The 27,053-nt window shown below is 37.3% G+C and overlaps 1 long non-coding RNA gene across 3 annotated transcripts in view; it reads right to left on the bottom strand.

The window, feature by feature from the left end:
* Positions 1–25,788, bottom strand: part of LOC133296196 (uncharacterized) — a 64,425-nt gene extending 38,637 nt beyond the window's left edge. The window contains exons 1-4 of one of the 3 annotated variants that reach the window (XR_009749468.1): positions 25,262–25,788; positions 25,077–25,179; positions 24,089–24,152; positions 19,435–19,603 (exon numbers count right to left, since the gene is read on the bottom strand). This is a non-coding gene — a long non-coding RNA (uncharacterized LOC133296196). Of the gene's footprint in view, positions 1–17,901; positions 19,604–24,088; positions 24,153–25,076; positions 25,180–25,261 lie in introns of those variants that run through there. The other 2 variants (XR_009749466.1, XR_009749467.1) reach the window with 2 other exon arrangements.
* Between the last annotated feature and the right edge of the window lie 1,265 nt (positions 25,789–27,053).

The following is a 27,053-nucleotide window of genomic DNA, read 5'->3' as shown; positions in this document are numbered from 1 at the left end:
CACCCCTTAAATGTAGGTGCTTCAGAGCCGGTTCAAGGGGTATACAAGTTAAAAAAATAAAGGAAAAGAGGAACAATGCAGGGTAAGTCAGAGATGAGCATAATTGCTCAAAGGGAACTATATAGGCCCACCCATTAGGATGAATCTGAGATGGGGCACAGAGATGGTTCAAGAGTTGTATTTGGAATGTGGAGAAGGGAAATCGTATGCGAATTTTGGTAATTATATCTCGGTAGAAGAAAAAAGAATGGCTCTTCATGATTCCGACTTGAACAAATAGGTTCATCTTCGGCTGGAGAGAAAGCATTGAACCCAACCGGGTTGCCTATAGGAATCCCGGATACTTCTTCAGTAGTCATATTTGACCTAAAACTCAAAACTTATTCTATTACCCAAGGAAATTATTTGCGAAGGTTATTACTAATAGGGGCGGAGCCTTGCTCAGCAGGGGTTACATCAGCTTCTTGTCCTTGGCTAGTTGAGGGTACCTCGGCACCTAATTCTGCAGAAGATGACTTCATATATACCTAGAACAACAACAGGGGAGGATTAAAACAGGAAAAGTACGTACCTGAACTAAATAAATTACTATAGGAAGAGCTTGAGGAGTCATCAGAAACAATCAGGGAAGTCGGGGTTGATGGATATGGTTGATGGGTGCAACTACCTAGAACTAGGTCGGCCATGAAATCATTCCCCTTCTCAACAAATTGAGCACTGAGGTACACACATTTATACTAACCGAGTTGATTACCTCGACCTGTTAAGGAACTGTAGGTGAAGGAAGATTATGAGCCAGATTATTTGTTATACGCAATGGAGTATAGGTTTGACCTATACTACGATTACTAGGCCCTGATAAAACCCTTGGATTGTGGTTGATGCCTTGATCACGTCCTTGTATTGAAGGATGAGACGAAGATATCCCCCTACCTCCACCTCCTTGATATCCCCTTAATAATGCAGCCTGTATTTCTTCCTCGGTCTGGGATCTACCAAATATCCAAAACCTTGGACTAAGAGAAAGACTCTGGATAAAACCTCTATTCTTCTTCTTCATCTATCTCATCACTACAGCCAAAGCCACGAGGGCAAGTAGACTTCCCCCGACCATTGAAATTCCTCTCACTCATACTAAGAAATGGTTTCAAAAGGGAGGAATAAAAAATGGGTAACCAGAAAAATTCCTAGTGAGCAATATGATGCATATCAAAATATAGCAAATAGCAAATGACTAGAAGAAAAGGACACAAAGCTATGCAACAATACCAGAAGCATGCATGTCTAAATAGCGCAGGATAAAAGAAAAATTAAGAAAGTGTTAAGAAAAAAAGGAAAATTAGAAAGAAAAACATACTCAAGGTCGTGATGACAGACAGATGCAGATCAAAGTCTGTAAAATATACCTGAAGTAAAGCAAGTAAGCCTTCGAAGTATTGCAAAAGTAGAGCTTCGGAAATGGCGAGAGAAAAAGGAGGAGCACAGAACTCAAGAAGAATGATGCAAATATGAGTGAGTAGATACGAAGGAAGTGGAGAAGTATGAAAATAAAGAAAGGAAATAAAAGTTAAACGGACAAAGCTCGTGAAATGAAAGGGCGTGGGCATTAAAGTAAATTCACTAGCAGACAAGGCAGTTGAAGAACGTTCTGATAGTTGCAAATTAATACGAGGCGGTGTGGAAGGAGTAATTGCACACCTCACACCTATGGAGAAAAGCCACGTAGAAAGCAGTTATCATTGCTTGGAAGAAGAAACTTTTTGGTAGAGCACGAAGAGTTGGGCAAGAGTAACCTGCATCGACTTATGTTAAAAGGCACTTTGAATATGTATATGCAGAATTAGAAAGGGCCTCGGCTATGGACCAACTAAAGGACCTCGGCTTTGGACCAACTGAAGTACCTCGGTTATAACCTTTTCCATCAAGTAACTCAGGGTAAAAGTTAATCCGAGGTATAATTCTTACATTGAAGCTCAGAACACATACATCCCGGCAATCTGAATTATCAGCTTACCAGGCTGGGGGGAAACTGTTATGGACTTGGGTAATGTTCATATTCTTGGAAGCCCAAATGACTCAAACCCTAAAGTAAACTCTATAAATAAGAGCTAAAGACCACATGTATGACTGATCTCTCTTTTTAACCTATTTATGCAATCACAATGCACACACACCACTCCATTTCTGGATAAGGTCCCAGTATCGTGGACCGTGATTTGCTACCCCCAAGATGTTAGTATATGGATGTCCTAGAGACAATATTTTGATTAGATTAGGACATATGTAGACCTTTTATATTGTCGCAAATAAAAGCACTATTTATCATGTTTCATATTTTGTCTCAATATTACTATTAATATTTATATGAGTAACTGGATAAACCCCTTGGAATAAAATAGGTATCTCTTGAGTATCTGTGATGAGATCACGATCATGACGATTCAAGGATACTGCATGTTTATTCCTAATTTTATGTTCCTAGTCTAGAGACACTGACAATGGGGATCAGTGATCTCGGGTAAGACTAGCACGACTTATCTACTTGTATTTGGATGCAAGGTAAAGACCTCATGAGCTACAGATATGGAGATGTCTTAGCTAAAGTCGTGGGTGGACCTATAAGGATATAGCTCGCACTGAACAGACCCACAAAGAGACTCTATGAGGAACTCTCACAGAGAGTATCATTAGAGTAGTCTCTTTATATTTGGGTATGTTTTTCCTAAGACCAGAAGTTATTACCTAGACTGTGTTCTAGAAAGCATGCTTAGATTGTGCACCTCGTCTGCCTGAAACATGGAGACTCATAGGTATACTGTTGGGCTTGTCCTGAAAGAACACAGGGCTAGGGTGATAAACTGAAGGAATTCGTCAAATCTCTGTGAGAGATTAGGTTATCTGTAAACCGGAGAAATCGGGATGACATTTACAGGGACTCGGGAATCTATGCATAGTAAAAGAGATCATGAGATGATCTGCCTTTAGATTCTGTAAATTGAAGATTCTCTATTTCGAATAAAGCTTACCCTAAACCGCAGGGGTTGATACGCTTCCTTAACCTAGGTTTTATGGGAAGGTAACCGAGACGAAAGGAAATATATACGGCAACCAAATATGTGTAATAGGATGATCAAGTCATTAATCTAACTAGTTCTGGGGCAACAAAGCATTGCTAGTGCTCTGTGTTGTTATTAGATGGGTTGTGGGCTTATTAGGCCCAAGCCCATTTATGTCAGTGGCTATATTGGACCTAATGGGTCACACACTAACACCTAATTGTCTACATGCTCTAGCATTAAAGGTATTGGGCCTAACAATTGTTATTAGCCCAAGAAGTAGTTTGGAACTCCACAGATAGGGTGGAGGGCGCATGGATCAAAGTAATGGGCTTGGATAGTCCAAGACATTACTAATTAATTTAATTAGTTAAATTAATTATCAAATGTTTAAATTTTTAATTTTGAATTTGAAATTTGAAATTTGAATTTTGAAATTTGAATTTTGAATTTGAATTTTGAAATTCTAATTTTGAATTTGAAATTTGAATTTTGAAATTTGAATTTTGAATTTGAATTTTGAAATTTGAATTTTGAATTTTGAATTTTGAATTTGAATTTAGAATTTGAATTTGAATTTAAAATTTAAGTGTTTGAAAGTTTGAATTCAAATGTTTGAAATTCGAATTTGAATTGGCTATGAAAAGTTGTTTTATGACAAAAGGATAAGATGAGATCTTGTTGGAACATATCAAGAGGAGATCTTTTGGACATAATCCAAGGATAATGGGGTGCTGATTTTGGCTAGATTTGATCATCAAAATCAGCTCCAGAAGATACGGTCTGTTGGGAGAATATTTGAGTAAGTTGATTTAAGTTTGAAATGCAACTAACTCAAATGTATCTGGTGACCTTTTAGGCTATATGGGGCGCACCATATAGCTGATTATATGATGATTCATGATCAGATTTCTGACTAGGTTTTGAACTTAGTCTCATAAGAATATTCTGGGATGTTGTTGGCAATTTTTGAAATGCAACAACTCCACTTATTCTCTCCCAAGGGCGCCACTTTTGCTCAGATTTTTGGGAGAAAAATCTGATTTGTTTTTGAAACTTAAAAGGCTCCTTTTGTGTGCTTAAGTAGTAGTTAGTTCCTCCTTAGGTTTGTGTGAAAAGCCAAGCCTTTCTCTACTCATCTATGCGCCTCTTGTGAGATTTTCTCTTAGAACACTTCACTCTTCTAAACACTTTTACCTAGCCTCCTGCATCACACACTGAGCAAATAGCAAGCCTTATTGTGGTGATCAATCGACGGCCTTACTGGAAGGAGTTCTTGTATCTAGACGTGGGTGGTGTGGATCAACGTTAGAGGGTCTGAACCCTTCAGACCTACCTTGATCATCTGGAGTTTTCACGAACAAGGTATGACATACGTCTTACAGTATGTATCTTGATATGCATGTGTGTTCCGCTTGCGAAAAATTTTGTTTTTCCCTCACGCATGTTTCGGCCTTCAAGGCCAATTCTACTTTCAAGTGGTATCAGAGCCTGGTTACTTTACCATAGACGGGTGATGGTACCTTGTTTGTGAACCTGTTTCTGACGGTTAAAATTTCTTTAAAGAGTTAAAGATTCAATTTTTTTGTATGGATTTTAATTTACAATACTTTAAACGATTAAAGTTTTTTTTTTTTTTTATGAACATCTTAATTTGATTGGTGTGTTCATATATCCATATGTATTCATGGTTATCATTCTTTTCTTTATGAAAGTTTTAAAAGGAAACACCTTTTTAAAAGGTGGAGTTTGACCATGAAAGGTGTTTTGAACACCTTGCTTGTTTTCTTATTTTTCATGAATTGTTTCATGAGCAAAGCATGTAATAAAATTTTTCGAAAATTAATCTCATATACATTAGTATATGGTTCGGCCATCAAGTGTAGATGGCTACATGCATGGTTTAAATTTTATGTTCTTTGAGAAAGAGTCAATAAAATTTGAGTTATATTAATGGTTGTATATAATTCGGCCAATTGAAAAATCTAAGAAAATTTTAATTTTAATTTTTTGTCTTGATGTTTAATTGTTAAATATCAGGACATATGTGAAAAATATATTATATGATAATATTTTGTACTTGTGAGTTGTCTAACATTTCAGGTGCAAAAGAGGAAGGGGGATGGTCATGGTGCCCGAAGTTTAAATTTCGAATTTTAAAATTAATGTGTAATTTTTGCTCTTTAAATTAGAGTTGTAATTTGATTTTTAAATTTTGTCCCTCCAAAATGTTTTGGAGTTTCTTTAATTGTAATTAGAGAATTTAGGCTAGTGGCGTATAGACGACAAGAAGCCGAGGCTTGAGAAGCAAGATGGACAAAAGATCGAGCACCATGACTATCTCAAAATAAATTGTTTTATTTGCATGTATGTTTTGTACGACTAGCATGCATCACGATTTGTATGCTTTATTGCTTATGACGTCTAGTATGCATGAATTGGACAAATCGCGTTTGTATGATTATTATGCACGCCCAATTTCGACTAGTCTAAACCGATAGATGTATGACATAGGTTATGACTAGCATGATAATATATTAATGCGTTTGATGAGACCTAATAAAATCCCTAAATAAAAGGAACCCTTAAAAGGAATAAATTAAGCATATGATTACCTCCCACCACCAATATTACTCGAACCTCCTCTACATAGTGGTGCTCCACAACTCAGTTGGCACCCACTGTTTCGTTGAGTAAGAGTAGTATTAGAAGTGTCAGACACTTAGGGTGCTGGTTAATGCTTAACTAAGGAATAAGTTGCATGCTCAGCCGAGCTTAGGGTAATAATGCTAGGTTGGTTGCATGAGATGCACCACTAAGTGACAAGGAGTTGTCAACCTAATGTTAAGAGAGGGTATGAGATACTGTTGATTAGGATCAACCCATTATTTAAATTAATCTTGCGGTCTCAGACGAGGGTTAAAATAAATAATCGCACTCTTAATCTCACTAAGGTAAAATCTAAAAGTAGATTAACCCTAACTCAAATGGTAAGGGTCATTGACTTAGATAAAATAGTGGGAGGGGAAATTTATTTAAAGTCTTTAATAAATTGTAACACGACAATATATTAATTAATCTTTCTTTACATTTTTTTTTCAGTTTTTAGTATGACTAATCCACTGTCACTGCGCTCAATACTTGATACGAATAAACTGACCGATTCAAACTTTATGGACTGGTATCGGAACCTAAGAATTGTTCTTAGGGCCGAAAAGATTGCCTACGTTATTGATGGTCCATTACCCGTAGCTCCTAGGGAAGGGAAGATGGGTTCGCGGAATATGATTTTGAGGCCCACAAACAACACATGGATGACGATACGATGGCAGTATGCATCATGTTGGCATCCATGTCGCCTGAACTGCAAAAGCAGCATGAGCATATGGATGCTCCCTCTATTGTCTTACATCTCAAGGAGTTGTATGACGTTAAAGGCAGGCATGAGAGGTATGAGGCCTCTAGAGAACTGTTCTCTTGCAGGATGTCTGAGAACATGTCTGTTAGCAGTCATGTTCTTAAGATAATCGGGCTGATTGAGAAGCTAGGAAATCTAGGCTTCTTGATGGATGCCGAACTGAGTAATGACTTAGTCCTGGCCTCACTTCCACCTTCCTTCAGTCAATTCATAATGAATTATAACATGCATGGGATGCTTGTGAGCTTGCCTGAATTGTTAAGTATGTTAACAACTGCTGAAGTGTCTATCAAGAAGGATAGGACACAAGCTCTTCTGATTGGTGGGCCTAGCAAGGCTAAGGGTAAGGGTAAGGGTAAGGAGCCTGCTAAAGGTGACTCCCTTAAGCCCAAAGGAAAATCCAAGAAGAAGAAGGGCAACAAGAAGGGTAAGAAAGCATCCAAGGACAAAAGCGATGCTGAGTGCTTCCATTGTGGCAAGAAAGGCCATTGGAAGAGGAATTGTCCAGACTACCTGAAGAGTGTGAAGGACAAGAAGCATGGTGATGCTTCTGCCTCAGGTACTTTCATAATTGAGATAAATTATTCTTGTGCTAATCCGACTTCATGGGTATTGGATACCGGTTGTGGTTCTCGTATCTGCAATATGTTGCAGGTGCTTAGGAGCCCAAGGAGATTGGAGAGAAACGAGGTGGATCTTCGCGTTGGCAATGGAGCAAGGGTTGCTGCTCATTCTGTTGGAGATGCCGACCTTATTTTGCCTACGGGCCTTTTATTGCATTTGAATAATTGTCTTTATGTTCCGAACATCTTTAGAAACATTATTTCTATTTCTTGTTTAGAATAAGATGGTTTTACTTTTAGTATTAAGAATGGTACATTTTCTATCATTTTGAATGATATTGTTTATGGTACTGCTTCATTAATAAATGGACTGTATGTTCTGGAAATGGGAACTGAAGTGCTCAATGTAGCTGTGAAACGACCTAGGATAGATAATCAATCTTATCTTTGGCATTGTAGACTAGGGCACATAAACAAAACAAGATTGTCTAGGATGCATGCAGATGGATACCTAGATTCCATGGATTTGGAATCCTATGGACAATGTGAATCTTGTCTAGCTGGGAAAATGACTTGTCTCAAGCCCAAGGGGCTTGAGAGTCATAGGGCTAGTGAGTTATTAGAACTCATTCACACTGATGTTTGTGGGCCAATGTCTATAAAGGCTAGAGGAGGATACTCCTATTTCATTACCTTTACTGATGACAAATCAAGATTTGGATACGTGTACCTAATGAGATATAAATCCGAAGCCTTTGAAAAGTTCAAGGAGTTTAGGAATGAAGTAGATAAATAGCGTGGCAAGATGATTAAGACATTACGATCAGATCGTGGTGGTGAATATCTGAGCCATGAGTTTCAGGATTATCTGAGAGAAAATGGAACTCTCTTGTAGTTTACTGCACCTTATTAGACATGGTCAGGTCTATGATGAGTGAGACTCAACTTCCAAAATCGTTTTGGGGATATGCCCTAGACACAGCGGCATACCTTCTAAATAGGGTACCATCTAAATCTGTTCAGACCACACCATATGAGATATGGAATGGTAAGAGACCCAACCTGAGTTACCTCAGGGTATGGGGATCGCCAGCTTATGTCAAAGTGTTGGCATCAGACAAACGTAGTGCTAAGAGTACTAAATGTCTATTTGTGGGGTATCCCAAAGGTATTAAGGGATACTACTTTTACTCCATGGATGAACACAAAGTGTTTGTGTCAAAGAATGCTGAGTTCCTTGAGAAGGATTTGATCTCTCAAGGAGCCAGTGGGAGTAAGATTGATCTTGAAGAAGTTCAAGAACCACATGAACAGATTGAGGAACGCAAGTCTGCTCCGCAGGCGACGTTCTCCAATGGAGAAGTAAACACACAACTCCGTAGGTCAACGAGGGGCATCCATCCACCTGAGAGGTATGGGTTTGTGATTGAGAATCAGCAAACCGTTGAGGATGATGAACCAAGTAACTACGAAGAGGCATTCAAGGATGTTGACTCTTCTAGATGGCTTGAAGCCATGGAATCTGAAATGGATTCGATGTATCAAAACAGGGTATGGACCTTGGTTCCTAAACCGCAAGGAATAGTTCCTATTGGTAACAAATGGGTCTTTAAAAGAAAGACTGATGCAGATGGCAACGTTCAGACCTACAAAGCTAGGTTGGTTGCGAAAGGGTATCGTCAAAGACAAGGAGTTGACTATGATGAGACTTTCTCACCTGTTGCCATGATCAAATCTATTAGGATCTTGCTTGCAATAACGGCATATCACGACTATGAAATTTGGCAAATGGATGTCAAGACCGCCTTCTTGAATGGGTTCTTGAAGGAGGATGTGTACATGACACAACTTGAAGGCTTTGAAATCAAAGATCATGAGCATATGGTATGCAAACTTCAAAGGTCGATATATGGGCTAAAGAAAGCATCAAGGAGTTGGAATATTCGTTTTGATGAAGTCGTTAAGAGTAACGGTTTTATCAAGAACGAGGATGAACCTTGTGTTTACAAGAAGGTTAGTGGGAGTAATGTCGTCTTCCTAGTACTTTATGTAGATGACATATTGTTAATAGGAAATGGCATCCCCACATTACAAACAACGAAAGAGTGGCTTTCAAAAAGCTTCACCATGAAGGATTTGGGAGATGCGGCCTTTATACTTGGTATAGAAATCTATAGAGATAGATCAAACAGGCTGCTGGGTTTATCTCAATCCACGTATATTGACAAGATGCTAAAGAGGTTTAGCATGGAAGGGTCGAAAAGGGGTTTTCTTCCCGTCAGTCATGGGGTACATCTTTCAAAGGCCATGTGTCCTAAGTCACAGGATGAGAAGGATCGCATGAGTGGAATTCCATACGCTTCGGCTATTGGATCCATCATGTATGCCATGATATATACGAGACCAGATGTCTCATATACTTTAAGCATTACGAGCAGATACCAGTCGGACCCTGGAGAAGGTCACTGGACGGCAGTCAAGACCATCCTTAAGTACTTACGAAGAACTAAGGATGTGTTTCTGGTCTATGGTGGGGTTAATGAGCTAACAGTGAACGGGTTCACTGATGCCAGCTTTCAGAGTGACAAAGATGACTGCAAGTCATAGTCAGGGTTCGTATTCACCTTAAATGGTGGGGCAGTATCTTGGAAGAGTTCCAAGCAGGAGAGAACAACAGATTCAACGACAGAAGCTGAATATATAGCTGCTTCAGAAGCGGCTAAGGAGGCCGTGTGGATCAAGAAGTTCATATCTGAACTTAGGGTGGTTCCAAGCGTGGATGAGCCCATACAGTTGTTGTGCGACAACACTGGAGCCATTGCATAGTCAAAGGAACCTAGGTCTCATCAAAGATCTAAGCACGTGCTCCGCAGATATCACCTGATTAGAGAAATTATTGATAGGATGGATGTAAAGATGGATTATGTTCCCGCAGATGATAACCTGGTTGATTCTCTAACAAAGGATGTTTCTCAGAGAAAACATGATAGTCATTATGAGGCTTTGGGTATACGACTTAGGTCAGATTGGCTCTAGGCCAAGTGGGAGCTTGTTAGTATATGGATGTCCTAGAGACAATATTTTGATTAGATTAGGACATATGTAGACCTTTTATATTGTCGCAAATAAAAGCACTATTTATCATGTTTCATATTTTGTCTCAATATTACTATTAATATTTATATGAGTAACTGGATAAACCCCTTGGAATAAAATAGGTATCTCTTGAGTATCTGTGATGAGATCACGATCATGACGATTCAAGGATACTGCATGTTTATTCCTAATTTTATGTTCCTAGTCTAGAGACACTGAGAATGGGGATCAGTGATCTCGGGTAAGACTAGCACGACTTATCTACTTGTATTTGGATGCAAGGTAAAGACCTCATGAGCTACAGATATGGAGATGTCTTAGCTAAAGTCGTGGGTGGACCTATAAGGATATAGCTCGCACTGAACAGACCCACAAAGAGACTCTATGAGGAACTCTCACAGAGAGTATCATTAGAGTAGTCTCTTTATATTTGGGTATGTCTTTCTTTAGACCAGAAGTTATTACCTAGACAGTGTTCTAGAGGCATGCTTTGATTGTGCACATCGTCTGCCTGAAACATAGAGACTCATAGGTATACTGTTGGGCTTGTCCTGAAAGAACACAGGGCTAGGGTGATAAGCTGAAGGAATTCGTCAAATCTCTGTGAGAGATTAGGTTATCTGTAAACCGGAGAAATCGGGATGACATTTACAGGGACTCGGGAATCTATGCATAGTAAAAGAGATCATGAGATGATCTGCCTTTAGAGTCTGTAAATTGAAGATCCCCTATTTCGAATAAAGCTTACCCTAAACCGCAGGGGTTGATACGCTTCCTTACCCTAGGTTTTATGGGAAGGTAACCGAGACGAAAGGAAATATATACGGCAACCAAATATGTGTAATAGGATGATCAAGTCATTAATCTAACTAGTTCTGGGGCAACAAAGCATTGCTAGTGCTCTGTGTTGTCATTAGATGGGTTGTGGGCTTATTGGGCCCAAGCCCATTTATGTCAGTGGCTATGTTGGACCTAATGGGTCACACACTAACACCTAATTGTCTAGATGCTCTAGCATTAAAGGTATTGGGCCTAACAATTGTTATTAGCCCAAGAAGTAGTTTGGAACTCCACAGATAGGGTGGAGGGCGCATGGATCAAAGTAATGGGCTTGGATAGTCCAAGACATTACTAATTAATTTAATTAGTTAAATTAATTATCAAATGTTTAAATTTTTAATTTTGAATTTGAAATTTGAATTTTGAATTTTGAAATTTGAATTTGAATTCTGAAATTCGAATTTTGAATTTTGAATTTGAAATTTGAATTTTGAATTTGAATTTTGAAATTTGAATTTTGAATTTTGAAATTTGAATTTTGAAATTTGAATTTGAATTTAGAATTTGAATTTGAATTTAAAATTTAAGTGTTTGAAAGTTTGAATTCAAATGTTTGAAATTCGAATTTGAATTGGCTATGAAAAGTTGTTTTATGACAAAAGGATAAGATGAGATCTTGTTGGAACATATCAAGAGGATATCTTTTGGACATAATCCAAGGGTAATGGGGTGCTGATTTTGGCTAGATTTGATCATCAAAATCACCTCCAGAAGATATGGTCTGTTGGGAGAATATTTGAGTAAGTTGATTTAAGTTTGAAATGCAACTAACTCAAATGTATCTGGTCACCTTTTAGGCTATATGGGGCGCACCATATAGCTGATTATATGATGATTCATGATCAGATTTCTGACTAGGTTTTGAACTTAGTCTCATGAGAATATTCTGGGATGTTGTTGGCAATTTTTGAAATGCAACAACTCCACTTATTCTCTCCCCAAGGGCGCCACTTTTGATCAGATTTTTGGGAGAAAAATCTGATTTGTTTTTGAAACTTAAAAGGCTCCTCTTGTGTGCTTAAGTAGCAGTTAGTTCCTTTTTAGGTTTGTGTGAAAAGCCAAGCCTTTCTCTACTCATCTATGCGCCCCTTGTGAGATTTTCTCTTAGAACACTTCACTCTTCTAAACAGTTTTACCTAGCCTCCTGCATCACACACTGAGCGCATAGCAAGCCTTATTGTGGTGATCAATCGGCGGCCTTACTGGAAAGAGTTCCTGTATCTAGACGTGGGTGGTGTGGATCAACGTTAGAGGGTCTGAACCCTTCAGACCTACCTTGATTATCTTGAGTTTTCACGAACAAGGTATGACATACGTCTTAAAGTATGTATCTTGATATGCATGTGTGTTCCGCTTGCGAAAAAATTTTGTTTTTCCCTCACACATGTTTTGGCTTTCAAGGCCAATTCTACTTTCACAAGATACCTAGTCTATAGGTATCTAGAGAGAGCACCAGATCCAATATAAACCTACTAGCCCTCAGCTAAACAGCTCTGCCACACAGGCAGAACAATTTTGATTTTTATTATTTCCTTTTGAATTATTTTCTTGATCAATTTCTACAATCAAAATACTATAGATAATTCATTAAAAATAAACCTATACGCTTTGTTTATGTTCGAAAAACCTTTTTAGTATTAAGTTATTAACATAAGAAAATCGTCATATTAATAGCACATATCTAAATTTTTATTTACTAAAAATATCCCATTTAGATAATACTCAATTATTAATATGAAGCATCAATCAATAATACAATATTGATATAGCAATATCTCAAAAAAAAAAAAAAATGAGCTGTGGGTTGATTTCACTCTACTTAAATTTTCTTTCCTCGTAAAAAAAAATCCTGCAACTTATTTTTCTTTATAAATCTAGTATTAGTTGAATCGAGCCAAGATTTAAGTATGTTATTGTTAATTAGATGGTCTAGTTCTCGTGGTGTAATTGTCTTGATGTGGTAATCGCAAACAAGGAGTGAGGGAGTGGTGGAATTCTATAGTTGCGATTCTCGTGGACCGCATTAATCTTTATTTAAGCCATGGATTAGCCCACGACAGCTTATTGGACGTGAATTTGGGCTTTGGTCTGCAACGACTTCCCTACAAACAACATCAAGCACTACTTTCTTTCTACTGTACAATTAGATGGCCAAAATCTATCCCTTTATTTATTCATCCCAACTAAATTTTCTTGTTCGAGCTTGTAATTCAAACAAAATATATGGGTCGGATCCAAAAAGAATGGAATATTTTTAGAATTCACCGTTGTTTGATCTTAGTGGGTAAGGATTTTTGTTGGATCTATGAACTAGTGTGATATGAAATAAAGAACCTTGACCCATTATCTTTGGAAGACAAGAACCAAAGGTATAAAGAAGGATAAAGACGTCACACTCAAGAAAGAAGAAGGTGAGTGATAAGTCTGGTTTGAACGCCACAAGAACAAGCTTCTTGATAAGTTCAGAGTTCTAGATAAGAACCAAATGATGAGAGACTTTACAAATCCAATGATACTCTCCAAAATGAATCCTTGTGGAGTCTCTCGGCGAGTCAGTTCAATGCTATCTGTTCTCCAACAGATCCATCCACAACATCAGCTAAGGAATCATCATGCCTGCATTCCATGAGGTCTCTACTTTGTATCTCCATACAAGTAGATAATGTCGTACTAGTCTTATTGAGATCACCAATACCCTTTCTTGGTGATTCAAGTCCAGGAACAGATTTTAGGTAATAAACATTTAGTGTCCTCGAGTCCTCATGATCATGATCCATATCATAGATCCTCGAGAGAACACATGTTCTATTCCTTGGGTCTTTATCTTTAAACGCATATTAACAATAAAATATTGGCGAGACATAAATATGATAAAGATAAAGTTTGCTCAAATTTATTAATCATGAAATACTAAATAGAAAAAGGTGTTCATCTGATAAAACAGATTGTCTCTAGGACACCTATATACTAACAGCTTTAATCCCCTTGGGTTTAATTGTTTGTGGGTTAGGGTTCATGTTGTGAAAGAGGGTTTTTGCATTTCAATGAATGGGTCTTAATAAAAGTACTTTGTTCTAAAAAAAAAGGTTTAATGGAGCTAAGGATTGTGGAGTTTTAGTGGTGGAATTATCTTTGTAGCCCACTTTGGAGCTCGAGTTTAATTCTTGAATCCATGTTGTTTAATCTTTGTTTTTGGTGAATTGGAGCCTTTGGCTTTGTGAATCCATGTGAGCAATGGATTATTGATTGTTTGTATTGCTCTTAGTAGACTGTTATTGGAAAAATTGTGTGTTGTTGGCTAAATTGGACAAAAAAAAAAGCTTTGGAGGTTAAACTACAAGAGAAAAACCCTTGGACCTTAGGACTAGTCCTACTATACTCCTTGGAGTAGTGGTTAATTCATTGGATTATTGTTGGATTGTTAGAGTATGGTATAATATGCATTCTTATATAAAATTATTGTTTGTTGGTGTATGAACAAATGAACAAGCATTAGAGGTTGGATTGTATCATTAGTATATGGACTAAATTGCAATTGATTATGTAATATGATGTGCTAGTGTGTTTAGCCATTGTATTTATCAATTGATTAAGTTCAATGGCCAATAGAATTTTGGTATGGACTTATTTTTCGGGATTTTTTTTTAGAAGTACGACTCTTGAAATTTTCATAGTGATACTCACTTTGAGGTATAACTAATCGGAGTCGTCTTAGTGTGTTAGTACACAGATGTATCAATTAGAGATTGCCTCATTATATGATGTTGTGTTATGCTATATTTTTTCCAATCTTTCATGCAATTAGTAAGATTTTATCTCACCCCGTTTAAGGCAATGTGGTTTTAGATTCTCAAGGAGGAAGATCTAGCACTTCAAGGGGAAAACATCGTGTCTAGCTCTCTTGAAGATTACAAATATTTGACAAGCTTATCTTGTGATTTTACTTGTAAACCATTTTGGAGTATATGTGTAAGATCCCGCACCGTTAATTAAGGAAATTAATTAAATAAATATGAGAATTAAGAAATAATTCCATAATTGACCCTAGTAATTATTATGAGGCTCTAATAATTATATTAAGTGAGTAATAATGCTGAAAGTCGCTTTTCTGACGAAAAGTGCAGATATCGGTTCTGCTACTCTGTATAAATGCATACCAATGAAGTATTCCGGAAAATTATAAAAAGTATGTATATGTCACTAGAATAATATAGGAGATGGTTAGGATAGGGAAGTGGTTTTCCAACCAATGAGAATACATGCAAAAAGAGTGGGCCAATACGGAGCATACATCCATATTTCTTAAGGATGAGTGAGGATTAGCTAAGCTGAGGAAAAATTGAGACGATTACAAGTCCCCGTCAAAGACCCTTGGGCCGAGGCCCTAAGTGGAAAAATGGGTTCAAAAAAAATAAGTCCAATTGTTCTCCTATCTTAGGAATTAACCCAAGCCTTATTATTTTATGTATCTTATTTTTATTTATTTAATTATTTTCTAAGGGTTTACCCATGGAAATAATCCCCTAAATATTTACCATAATTGCAGCAAATAATATTTCCTACTTTAAGTTAGTTCCACCCTAATCTTATATAAAACTCGCCCTCAAGACAAGATTCCTCATTCCAAGTAACAATTTATATACTTTCCTAATAGTTATCACTTCATGGGTCCCCTAGGCTGTAACTACGATTTCTTCATGTAATGTAACCAATATTATTTAAAATTCATCCCATCATAGCCATATGTAAGTAATTCAAATTCAATACATGCATTCCCATTACTAGTGGTAATTTACATAAGTTCCTAATTTTCATGGGATGTTACACTCTCCCCAACTTGTTTTGAAGTTTGTCCCCAAATGTAAGAACCTGCACCGTTAATTAAGGTATTTAATTAATTAATTATGTGAAAATAAGAAATGATTCCATAATTGACCCTAATAATTATTAAGAGGCTTTAATAATTATGATAAGTGATTAAGAATGCTGAAAGTCGCTTTTCGGAAGAAAAGTGCAGATACCGGTTCTGCTAGTCGGTATAAATGCTTACCGAAAAAGTATCCCAGAAAATTAAAGTAAGTACATGATAATTACTAGAATAACATGTAGGACTTGTAAAACGAGTTTCAAGTCCAAATAATGAGAACTGGTGCTAGAAACCGGTACTGGCTTTGAAAAGCGCGTACCAGAAAGTTGCTCAGAAAATCATTAGAAAAATATGATAAATCTTAGAAAATTATGTAGTTTCAGAATCCAAAGTTTGGGATTAAAATGCTAAGCGTAGCAATTAAAGTTAATACAATGAGTTTAAGTGGGTTTTGGCTATAAATACACTCATTAAGTGGGCACAAAACCCTAGAACCTCATTCCTACGTGAACACCTTTGGGGGCTGATCAGTTTACACTATTCCATTGCTGACTTGGTGCTTCTTTGGCTTGTCTTCACCATTTCTTCATGAGAAACCACCAAATGATCATCTTTTCTCTTGATTCTTCCTTGTAAACACCTTGTGGTTGTGTTGGGGTTGTGTGAGAGGCTTGGTTTCTGAGTTGGTGGGTTGTTTTGGGGTGCTTTTGGTGCTGACTTTGGAGGTTGGGGTTGTTGAGCCATTGTAATGGCATTTTGAGCTCCAAGGAGCTTCCTTTGTGAAGAAAGGGCCAAGCTTTGTTGGCATTTTCGTTTTGTGTTCAAGTCAGAATCTTTGAACCTTGTTGGAGAGCTCCAAGAGCCTTCCTTGTGGCTGAGTTTGAACCTCCATTGGTATACCTTGAACTTTCCTTTAAATTTTCATGAAAATGACTGGTTTATGTTATAAAATGAGTTAACTTTAATCATTCAAGCTTAAGGTTGTTAATCTAAGTCTAAAATGTGGTATTGAACTTCTGTTTTGAGTCAAGACCGGACCTTGGGTCATGGGGTGGCAATTTGGCTTCGGATTATGCAGAAAAAATCTGCATAATGCTATTCTGCCCGCGTGGTAATCGATTACTTTTGATTGGTAATCGGTTACCATGTGTGGTAATCGATTACCTTGCTGGTGGTAATCGATTACCATGTGCAGTAATCGATTACCAGCCCTTGGTAATCGATTACCACCTGTGAAAATGACCAGAAACCAGTTTTGTGCAAATGTGACAGCAACGACCTAGTTTAGTAAAATTGAGATATCTCGAGCTACAGAGCTCTAAATTGAGTGAGGTTTGGACCTATGTGAAGCTAACACATAGGGCTACAACTCTGTAAAATTTTGTAGCCATTGGATCAGTGTTTTGATCGCAGTGTCTATTTTAAGTCGCATTTTGGTTGCTGGAAATTCCGTTTGCAGCAGTCACCTTGCGTAAATCATAACCGGAGTTATACAACTCCGATTGAGACATAAAGTATATTGTTGGAAATCTCAAGATGTCTAGTTAAACATTGTAAATATTAGAATGTGAATATTGATATAATTGTTGGTCTAAAACAGATTGTGATTCTGCTGTGTTTGGACTTTGAGCTTGTGTGGACTCTTGGCTTGGATAGCTAGCTTAGAGGTAAGCTTTCGTGTCCTCGGTTTAGCCATGTTGTGGTTCCACCATGTCCCATGGGGATATGGTATATGCATGCTGTGTTACATGCTTTTGATGTTTTGGAAATGTTGTTGAGCTATTATATGTTAGTGCCTTGTTGATATGCATGGAGGTGTTCCACCTATACGGTAAGCCTGAGTATGTAGAACATACAAGAGGGTGATATTGTGGGTGAGGTGCAAGCGGTGTTCCTTGTACTACATGTAGGGAATAGACGTATTCCTACATTTCTCTGGCCAGTAGATAGTGATAAACACACATGCCATAGATATCTGTTGCACTACATAGTTTTGGAACTGATAATGATATAAATGCTTTTTGAACTTATATTGCACATGTAAGTGAGCTTGGGGTGGAAGATCCTTGAGGACCCCTTGTCTTACTGAGATTTCTAGTTTAGAGATCTCACCCCACGTTTGGGGAATGCTTATTTCAGGGTCAGGTAATGTTGAGACCTCAGGCGGCAGGAGGCCGGAGCTGAGTTAGATTGCTGTTATATTATGCTGCCATGATTGGGTGCTGGATTTGCCTGTTGTTTATGCTTATAGCTTCAGTTTACGTTTGTGGAGTTTTATGTTGAGACTTGTTATTTACTATGTTTATTTGGTGAGCATGGGGATTGTCCATGACACATAGTATTGTTATGTCTTGATTATGTTTTGAGTCTTTTGGAGTTGTAATAATGTATCGGGATATTGTCCGGATTACTTGATGTAATGACGTGATTTAGATACACACTTTATCTATACATTGAGGTATTTCAGTATATGTCTTATTGCAATTTACATACAGGCGTTATTTTATGAAATTGATTAAGTAATCAAGTTGGTAATTTATAATGACGTCATAATTGAAAAGAAAAAGAATATTCCGCATTTTTAATTAAGCACCGCTTAATACGATGTAATGTTAATATTCCGGGTATACACGGGGTGTTACACCAAACATCGTCTTACCATCCCCAAAATCTGCCTAAGTCTAAGGTTTAACACCATTACACCATGCCATATAGTTTACTGCATTCATACAGCCAGCTATAAAAGTCATCATCATCTCAGAGCATTACCAATAAATTTTGTACTTTACATGATCATTAAATAATATAGATATAACACAATTTTGTTTGTACGGAAGGAAATAAAAGAAAAATCTTCCTAAGCTTAATCATGATACGAGCAATTTCCTGAGTTCTTTTCAAACATCAACATTTACATAACACACAAGTGGAATAAAACGGACACGAAAACCTTACTAAACCAAGAAACTCCAGTCTATATAAAACTGTAATAGGCTCAGGGTTTTAGTGCATAATTAATAGATAACTAAACAAATCCATTTGCAAACCACTTCTTTACTTTATAAATTTTAATAATTATTACTAGTATAGGCATAAGTGATTAACCTTCTATTCACCCGATTCAGAATTTTAACACATGAAGTAAAACATGGCAATAGATAGAGGCTTCTCAAAATCTCTTTATTATCACTCCCCTTGATGACACACCCTACTTCTACTCATTAATAATAAATTTAAAGGTTTCCATATAAAATGGGACTAACAAGTCAGTGGCCTAAATCAAAAAGAGTTCCTAAGATTGTAAGGTTCCATCTAATCACGAAGTAACATTACCTCTTATTACTTACAGAAACTTAGGCTGATAAACTAGGGCCTCAATGTTTCGTCTTTGTACTGTACATGTCACTATTTCGAAGTGTCATTACTTCCTACCTAATCATTTTCGATGAGAAGATTAATTCACTAACCAACCACATCACCCACTTGAATTATATCCAGACTTTTACATTAATTACCTTACTAAATAAAATCATAAACAAGATTCTATACTTATAAGCTTGCAGGAAGTTAAATAAGTAAAACAGAGCACATTACATTCTAAATTTCAACGAGGAGAATCTTCATCAAATCACAAAACTTTCATCCTGCTTTTCATACATATCATGGTAAGTGGTACCTCTTATACAGTTCGTCAAAACACCCACATGAAGAAACTTCCTCGAGCTTTCCGCTGTCTTAGGTACCTCGGGTGTAATTGACTCCACTGATCAGAGGATCCATTAACCATGTTAGGAACTTTCCAGTCATAGACACACCTTACAGTCTCGAAACAGCTATCAAATGTAACCCATCAAAACAGACCAAGCTTTCATAAATCAAGTTCACAATAATCACATTCAAAGTTCCTAGCTATAATTAAATTCGCATTCAAGGGACAAGTAAAATTTTACTGTACGAGACCTTATGCATGAACAACACTTAATTCAAAGTTTCTCAAACAAATGACTAATCACATCCATACAAGCAGCAATACCTCTATTCGATGAGAACATTTCAAAAATAATAATAATATCTCATGATGTATCTAAACATTTCAAAATAAATATCAAACTTTTAAACATGGGGTTTCCAGCAGTGTATTTAAGTCACAGGTCGAATATTATTTCAATTAAACATCAATTAACCAAAATCAGAGTGCTCACGTCAAATTTAACTCTTACATCATACCCTCAGGTTTCATATTAGATGTTCAACGAATTGTGCAAGTATAACAGAAAAGTTCTACGTAGTACTAGCTCTGGTGGCATATCAAAATAGTTAATAATTAACAGTTCCCAACAAACATGAACAGAAAGTAAGGAAGATTCATATTAATCCTTATCTAGCACTTGGACACACATGCAAATAAATCAAGATAATGGTTTATTCCAACATTTAACCTAGACAAGAAAATTATAGACCCATTGTTTTTCCGTTTATAGTTCAATCAAATCATATAGTGGATAGGTGCAATTTAAGGGTTGACATTCATGGCAAAATATAGTGTTCTTTGGGAATCTGATATGGTGCAACATGGTGAGAACATAATAAACAATGCTACATCAATTCAGGTTATGGCACAACAATGACTTTATGGAGCCGGTGTCGAGATGATTATGAACTTGGTTTTGCATTACACATCATAATTTTATGGCCAATACGCATTATAGAAATATGCACCATTTTCCAAATAAAATGCAAGTCTGCTCCTAAGGCGGAAAAGAAATACTCATCACAGTGTGTGCTACTTTATTAGGTGTCTCTCTAGTTTGATCCCTAGCATAGATACATTAACATATGAACATTGGAGAAGTTCATTTATTCTATTCAAATTAGTTACTAAATCAGCTTTGGTAGTTCAAGACAGAATAGCACACAACACTTTAAGAAATTTTAATTTAATAGTTATGGGCAAGTATGTGGGGGTATCCAATCAGAAACGGGAACAAGATATAAAATAACCAATCCAAGAAACCATTCTTATCAAAGACATGCTGAATACTCAAGGATATAAATAATTACATGTATTTTGGCAAATTTTAAACTAGGAAATGAATACCAAAGTACATGTACAAGTTACCAACAATCACTTAGTTCAGTTCACCATATTATAAATTCAACGAAGAGCACTTGATATGTAATTCAACATTGAAATTTCAATGGGCTTGCTTACAAAATGAAATGCAATAAAATCGGTATGCAATGTTAATAAACTTGCATTATATAAACATTGGAATTCACATGCAATCTAGATTCCGTTGTATAAGTACACAATGAAATATAATTATAGTGCTTTGTAAGAAGCCGAATCATGCAGCCAAAAATATGACTTGAGACCAAGTGTGTGACGACTTAATTGTGAGTATTCATTAGAGTTAGTGAATTGATTTGATCAAATTAAAGTTACAGTATTCATAACGGAAACCAACCTAAAGTTCTATGTACCAGCAGACATCAGATTTCCGAACCCCCAATTTAATGCAACTAACAGATATGGGCTCATAACGGTCAACGCTTATAAGCAGTCAAGTTCCAATATCTCTATTCAATCCAATTATGCCATTAGTGCACAATCTTTATACTCATACACGATTAAACAAAAATTTTAGTAACCCAGTTAGAACCTTCTGATGCTTACTCAAATATTAATTTTAGCAAGGTATCAATTAGCCAACATGATAAGACAAGCCAAATAGTGGGGTAATTCCATGTAGTCTCAATCCGCCTGTTCAGTCTACTATATTCTAAATTCAATTCAGATAACCTTTCTTTAATTTATGCATTCAGTTCCAATAAAATGTTAAAAATCTAAATTGATAGATTCAAGCAATCACCACATGAAATCTGTCACTACAATCAGAGACAATAAATTATATGCAAGTCCAAACGTGGTCAAAATCATACAAAGCAATCCAATGCGCATGAATTAAAGCAACGAGTATCACTCACATAAAGGACAGGGAGGTAGGAGTCAAGTATCCTCCTCCACACATCACCACTTTGTTTTACAGCTTCTTTCTCAAGAATGATGTCTAGTGCCAATTCACCATTAGAAGATTTGTAAGGGACAGAGATCCCACATGTTAAAACTTTAATTAATACTAATTCTACGTTCTAAAAGCATTAACCGGATCTACTTAGATAAGTGACCTATCCCTACATCAATTTTCATAATTAAATCACTACTACTCTTCTCAAACATATTAACTCCTCACGCGATTAAGTAACATAACAGAATTAGTGAAGAATAACAGTTTCTACTATCCAGCCATCAACACAACCACACATGCAATGAAACAACATAGACCTCAAGGGCACGTACACCAGCAATCATTATTTAAATTTACATGTTATCATTCACAGCTTAGAATATCGTAAAAATATTCACACCAAGCATATATATATATATAAACCTTCCATAAAAAAAAAAAACCAGAATTATTAATTCACCTTTAATTCAAGTAGCAATTTACCCTTGCACACCTAGTGCTCAGACACAAGTGTACCCCGTGATAACCATGATGGTGCACACACACCTTGCGCGATAGTGAGTTGATCAGGCTCACCACCTAGCAAGGGAATGGGCACATCCATGCTTAGTACCGGGCACTACCCATACCATCACACCTAAGAGACAAGACGTTTTAGCTATCAACCTATGCAGCAGTTACATTCAAACAACAACCATTCAACGAACATATCCAAACAGCCAGTCATTTCAAACATCAACAATGCAACAACCAAGGACAAACAACAGATATTTCATCAAATGGAGACACCTTAAATCAAAACTGCTCTGATACCAATTAGTGTAACACCCTCCCTTGTATGCATCCAAGAGAGTTGTTTGCTAAGCGGATTAGAGTTTTAACGTCATTACTTTGATATTGAATACGCATCTTTTTGTTGCTAATTAAAACTTATGATGAAATCTGGGTACATACAAAAATCAGAGTAGACTTTAAAAATTACATAGCTTGCTGAAAATGTTTAACTTCCCGGCAGACCTTTCTGTCTTATAAAATTCGTATAAAATTGAGTTCAACAATTCAAAAAAATATTTTTTGTTATAGAGAAAGAGCCCGTCTGGGGCTTCGCGTGCATATAAAATAATAGCAATTCGGAGGTCGTTTGCCTCTCGTAACATAACTCGCAAATTACTCGCAAAACTGTTTATAAATCAGCACTTAATAAAACGTTCAGAAAATTATTTTCACAAAACGTTTTCAGAATTTTTCCAAAGTAATAACTGATCATAAAAGTCTCAAAACAGTAGCTAAATCATAGTTCCAACAGTAATCCAAACTTCCCAAAATAATACAGTCATCCATCAAATAAACAGCAATAGCAAAAATCCAAACAACAGCAATTAACAGCCAATATCCAAAATAACCATGTCTTCATATACTCTTTCGTCCTCCTGCAATTTTATAAAAATTGCAGCCCCAAAGGGGTGAGAAAAATCCCAGTAGTGTGATAGCAAAACCAATAATGCAACAGTATTAAACTAGGCACAAAATTATAAAACAGTCACATCAACATTTCATTTTCCGTAGAAGCATTAACATATCATAGTGTGTATATAACGCCATCATTACGCTCATAGCACCGTCGTGCGCGTACTTAACATATCATAGTGTGTATATAACGCCATCATTACGCTCATAGAACCGTCGTGCGCGTACTTAACATATCATAGTGCGTATATAACGCCATCATTACGCTCCTAGCACCGTCGTGCGCGTACTAACATACACAGTGGATATTCCATAATGGCTCCTCAAAGGTGAATTCCAACTATGGCCTATGCGGACAGAAGTCAAGTGTCCCATACCCTGGTACCGAAGGGATGCCTATATGATGCGTGTTCAAATGTATGCATATTTATATAACTATCGTAGTCCATCAGCAGCATGAAATTCGTGCATGTATGCCATGATATGCTCCACACACAAACAAGAAACAAATGAATTATGAGGTGTATATGCATGACTAGATCATCATCATAATAGCATATCTTTCATGTACTTTCCGTACTAAGCTGCCACATAACAATTACTTCTCATACAGAATTTTCCATCTTGTCACATTCATAGGCAGCATACATATAGCATATAACAGCACATTAATCCAAGGCACATGTGAGCAACAATTCACAATTCTATACACTAGCTAATAGTCACATTAGGTAATAACACCAAACACTTACCTCGCGTGTCCAAATATTAATCAACGGCACCAAAACCAGTCCACACTTTAATAATTATGCGCACCTAATCAATGGTACGATAAGTCAGAACTTTATTCATGTTACCTATTATTTATAAGAAATTCGCATGCCTTTCAAGTTCTTGTATTTTACTCAGATTAACATGCTTCTTCTACTAATCAATTCCTGACTTCATGCTAATTTAATGACCGGTTAACAGTAATAAAATCCTAAGTCCCCACACTTACAGGTTCGGTTTCTTAGGTTGGAAAGGTGCTCAAGGTATTTTTGTCACAAGGCCGATTCTTCAAAACTTATGGTTACACTAAGTGGGTCTCTAGGCTTGCTGCCCCATGGAGTACACAACATGTAAAGCTAAATACACAATATAAACCAACAAAACAGCCCCCACAATTTACAAGAGGGCTATAATCCAACTCTTAAAATGATTCAGTGAGCTTAGAAGTATAAGGCCCAAACGGTTCCAAGAGGGGCAGAATCAAGGAGCGAAAAGAAATAACAAAAACCTATTCTTCATGCATTTCAAATCGGTTTTTCCATGGTCTTACCCTAAGAAATTTCTAACTCCACATTAATTGACCAACATGTAACAGCGAAAGGAAATCCCAACTCATACAGAATTGGTTTTGGCTAGCAACTAGAAGCTCACTATTGGTTCACTTTTCTAACCTTTTCTACAATACTTATGGCGCGTTAAGGGTACTCATAACATGCTGTACATTTAATTCTAATATATGCAAAAAAAATCTAATTAATTTGGTTAATCAAATGGGCAGTCCAACAACGTAAACAGAGAGCCCCATTCTAAGTTTACAAAAATCCATTTTTGGGTTTACATGAATCAATTCCAACGCTGTACAAAAAAGGGCAGAATCAGGGCAGTGAGACAACTAACGAAAACATTATCCCAACACACTTAAACATGCCAAAACAGAATTAGTGAAAGGAAGGCTTGGGGTTGGCTTACCTCTTCTTGCAGTTATACAATTGGTCCAAAAAAAACAGTCAGTAAGGTAGTCTCCAAGATTTGTGCTAAGGTCCTCAACCTTTCTACTATCCAACGATTACCACTTCAATTGTATGCAAGGGAAACACTTATATCAGAAACCGAAAGAAGCTTTGAGAGACAAAGAGGTAACGAGAACACCCTACCTCCTGGACTAAGATGAGCAGCGCACAAAGGGGGCAGAAAATACTGCTGGGTTTGATCCCAAGCTGCATGCAATGGGGGCAGCACTAAATCGAATCAGGTCAATGTGTGTCCAAGGAGAAACTCGGTCAGAACCCGCTAAGGAAGAGAAGGCAGTACAACGATGAACTCTCCATCTCTATGCTGATGAACACACAGCTGGAAGGGGAAGGGAATAACAATGGATGGTAATTCCCCCCTCCTAGGAACGTCACTGACTTGGTGGAAAATGATGAAACACATTGAACTGACAAGCAAACTGTACCACGGTTGATTTGGCCGAAGGTGTGGAGTGGGTGAAGTTCAGTTTAGGTGTTCTTGATGCTTTAGGAGTGTGAGGGGGTGACTTACGTTTCTGGTTCGGTTTTGTTACCGTGAGGTGCCGAGCGGAAAGAGGGAATCAAGATTAATTATCATTTTCAATTAACAGCATATACCTCAGCCTATATCTCTCTCACTAGCGCTCTTAGAGTGAAATGGTTAGGATAGGGAAGTGGTTTTCCAGCCAATGAGAATACATGCAAAAAGAGTGGGCCAATGGGGAGCATACATCCAGATTTCTTAAGGATGAGTGAGGATTAGCTAAGGTGAGGAAAAATTGAGATGATTACAAGCCCCCATCAAAGACCCTTGGGCCGAGGGCCTAGGTGGAAAATGGGTTCAAAAAAAATAAGTCCAATTGTTCTCCTATCTTAGGAATTAACCCAAGCCTTATTATTTTATGTATTTAATTATTTTCTAAGGGTTTACCCATGGAAATAATCACCTAAATATTTACCATGATTGCAGCAAATAATATTTCCTACTTTAAGTTAGTTCCACCCTAACCTTATATAAAACTCGCCCTCAAGACAAGATTCCTCACTCCAAGTAACAATTTATATACTTTCCTAATAGTTATCACTTTATGGGTCCCCTAGGCTGTAACTATGATTTCTTCATGTAATGTAACCAATATTATTTAAAATTCATCCCATCATAGCCATATGTAAGTAATTCAAATTCAATACATGCATTCCCATTACTAGTGGTAATTTACATAAGTTCCTAATTTTCACGGGATGTTACAGGCATGGATTGGTTGTCCAGAAATTGTGTGATGATTGATTGTTGTGCCAAGCGTGTGGTGATGTCTCTGTGTGAATCCACGGCCAGTTCCTCGCCGTATATTTCATTGTTGCAGGCTAGGAGAGCCTTGAGAGCAGGGGCATTTGGCTATGTCATGTTGGAAGGTTTGGTGAGTGGAGCACAAGAGGATATCGCTGGCATTCCTGTGGTGAGGGAATTCCTCGAGGTGTTTCTTGAGGAGATTCCTGAGTTTCCGCTACAAAGGGAGATAGAGTTCTCCATAGATCTATTTCCTGGTGTGGGGCCTATTTCTTTAGCCCCATATCGGATGTCGCCACCGGAGTGGGCGGAGCTGAAGAAGCACATTGAGGATCTTTCAGCGAAAGATTTCATCCGACCGAGCGTGTCTCCTTGGGAAGCACCGATTATCTTTGTGAAGAAGAAAGATGGGACAATGCGATTGTGCACCGACTACAGGCAGCTGAACAAGGTGACAATCAAGAACAAATATCCCCTTCCGCATATTGATGACTTGCTGGATCAGCTTAGGGGTGCTTGTGTGTATTCAAAGATTGATCTCCGGTCTGGATACCATCAGATTCGGGTGAAGCCGGAGGATGTCCCTAAGACCGCGTTTCCTTCGCGATACGGTCATTTTGAGTATTTGGTGATCCCGTTTGGACTCAC

This window comes from Gastrolobium bilobum, unplaced genomic scaffold (genome assembly GCF_033153095.1).
Source record: "Gastrolobium bilobum isolate Gb01-03AN ecotype WA unplaced genomic scaffold, APGP_CSIRO_Gbil_v1 utg7786, whole genome shotgun sequence".
NCBI lineage: Eukaryota > Viridiplantae > Streptophyta > Magnoliopsida > Fabales > Fabaceae > Gastrolobium > Gastrolobium bilobum.
The sequence above is the reverse complement of the archived record's forward strand: the minus strand, read 5'-3'. Positions and strand labels throughout refer to the sequence as shown.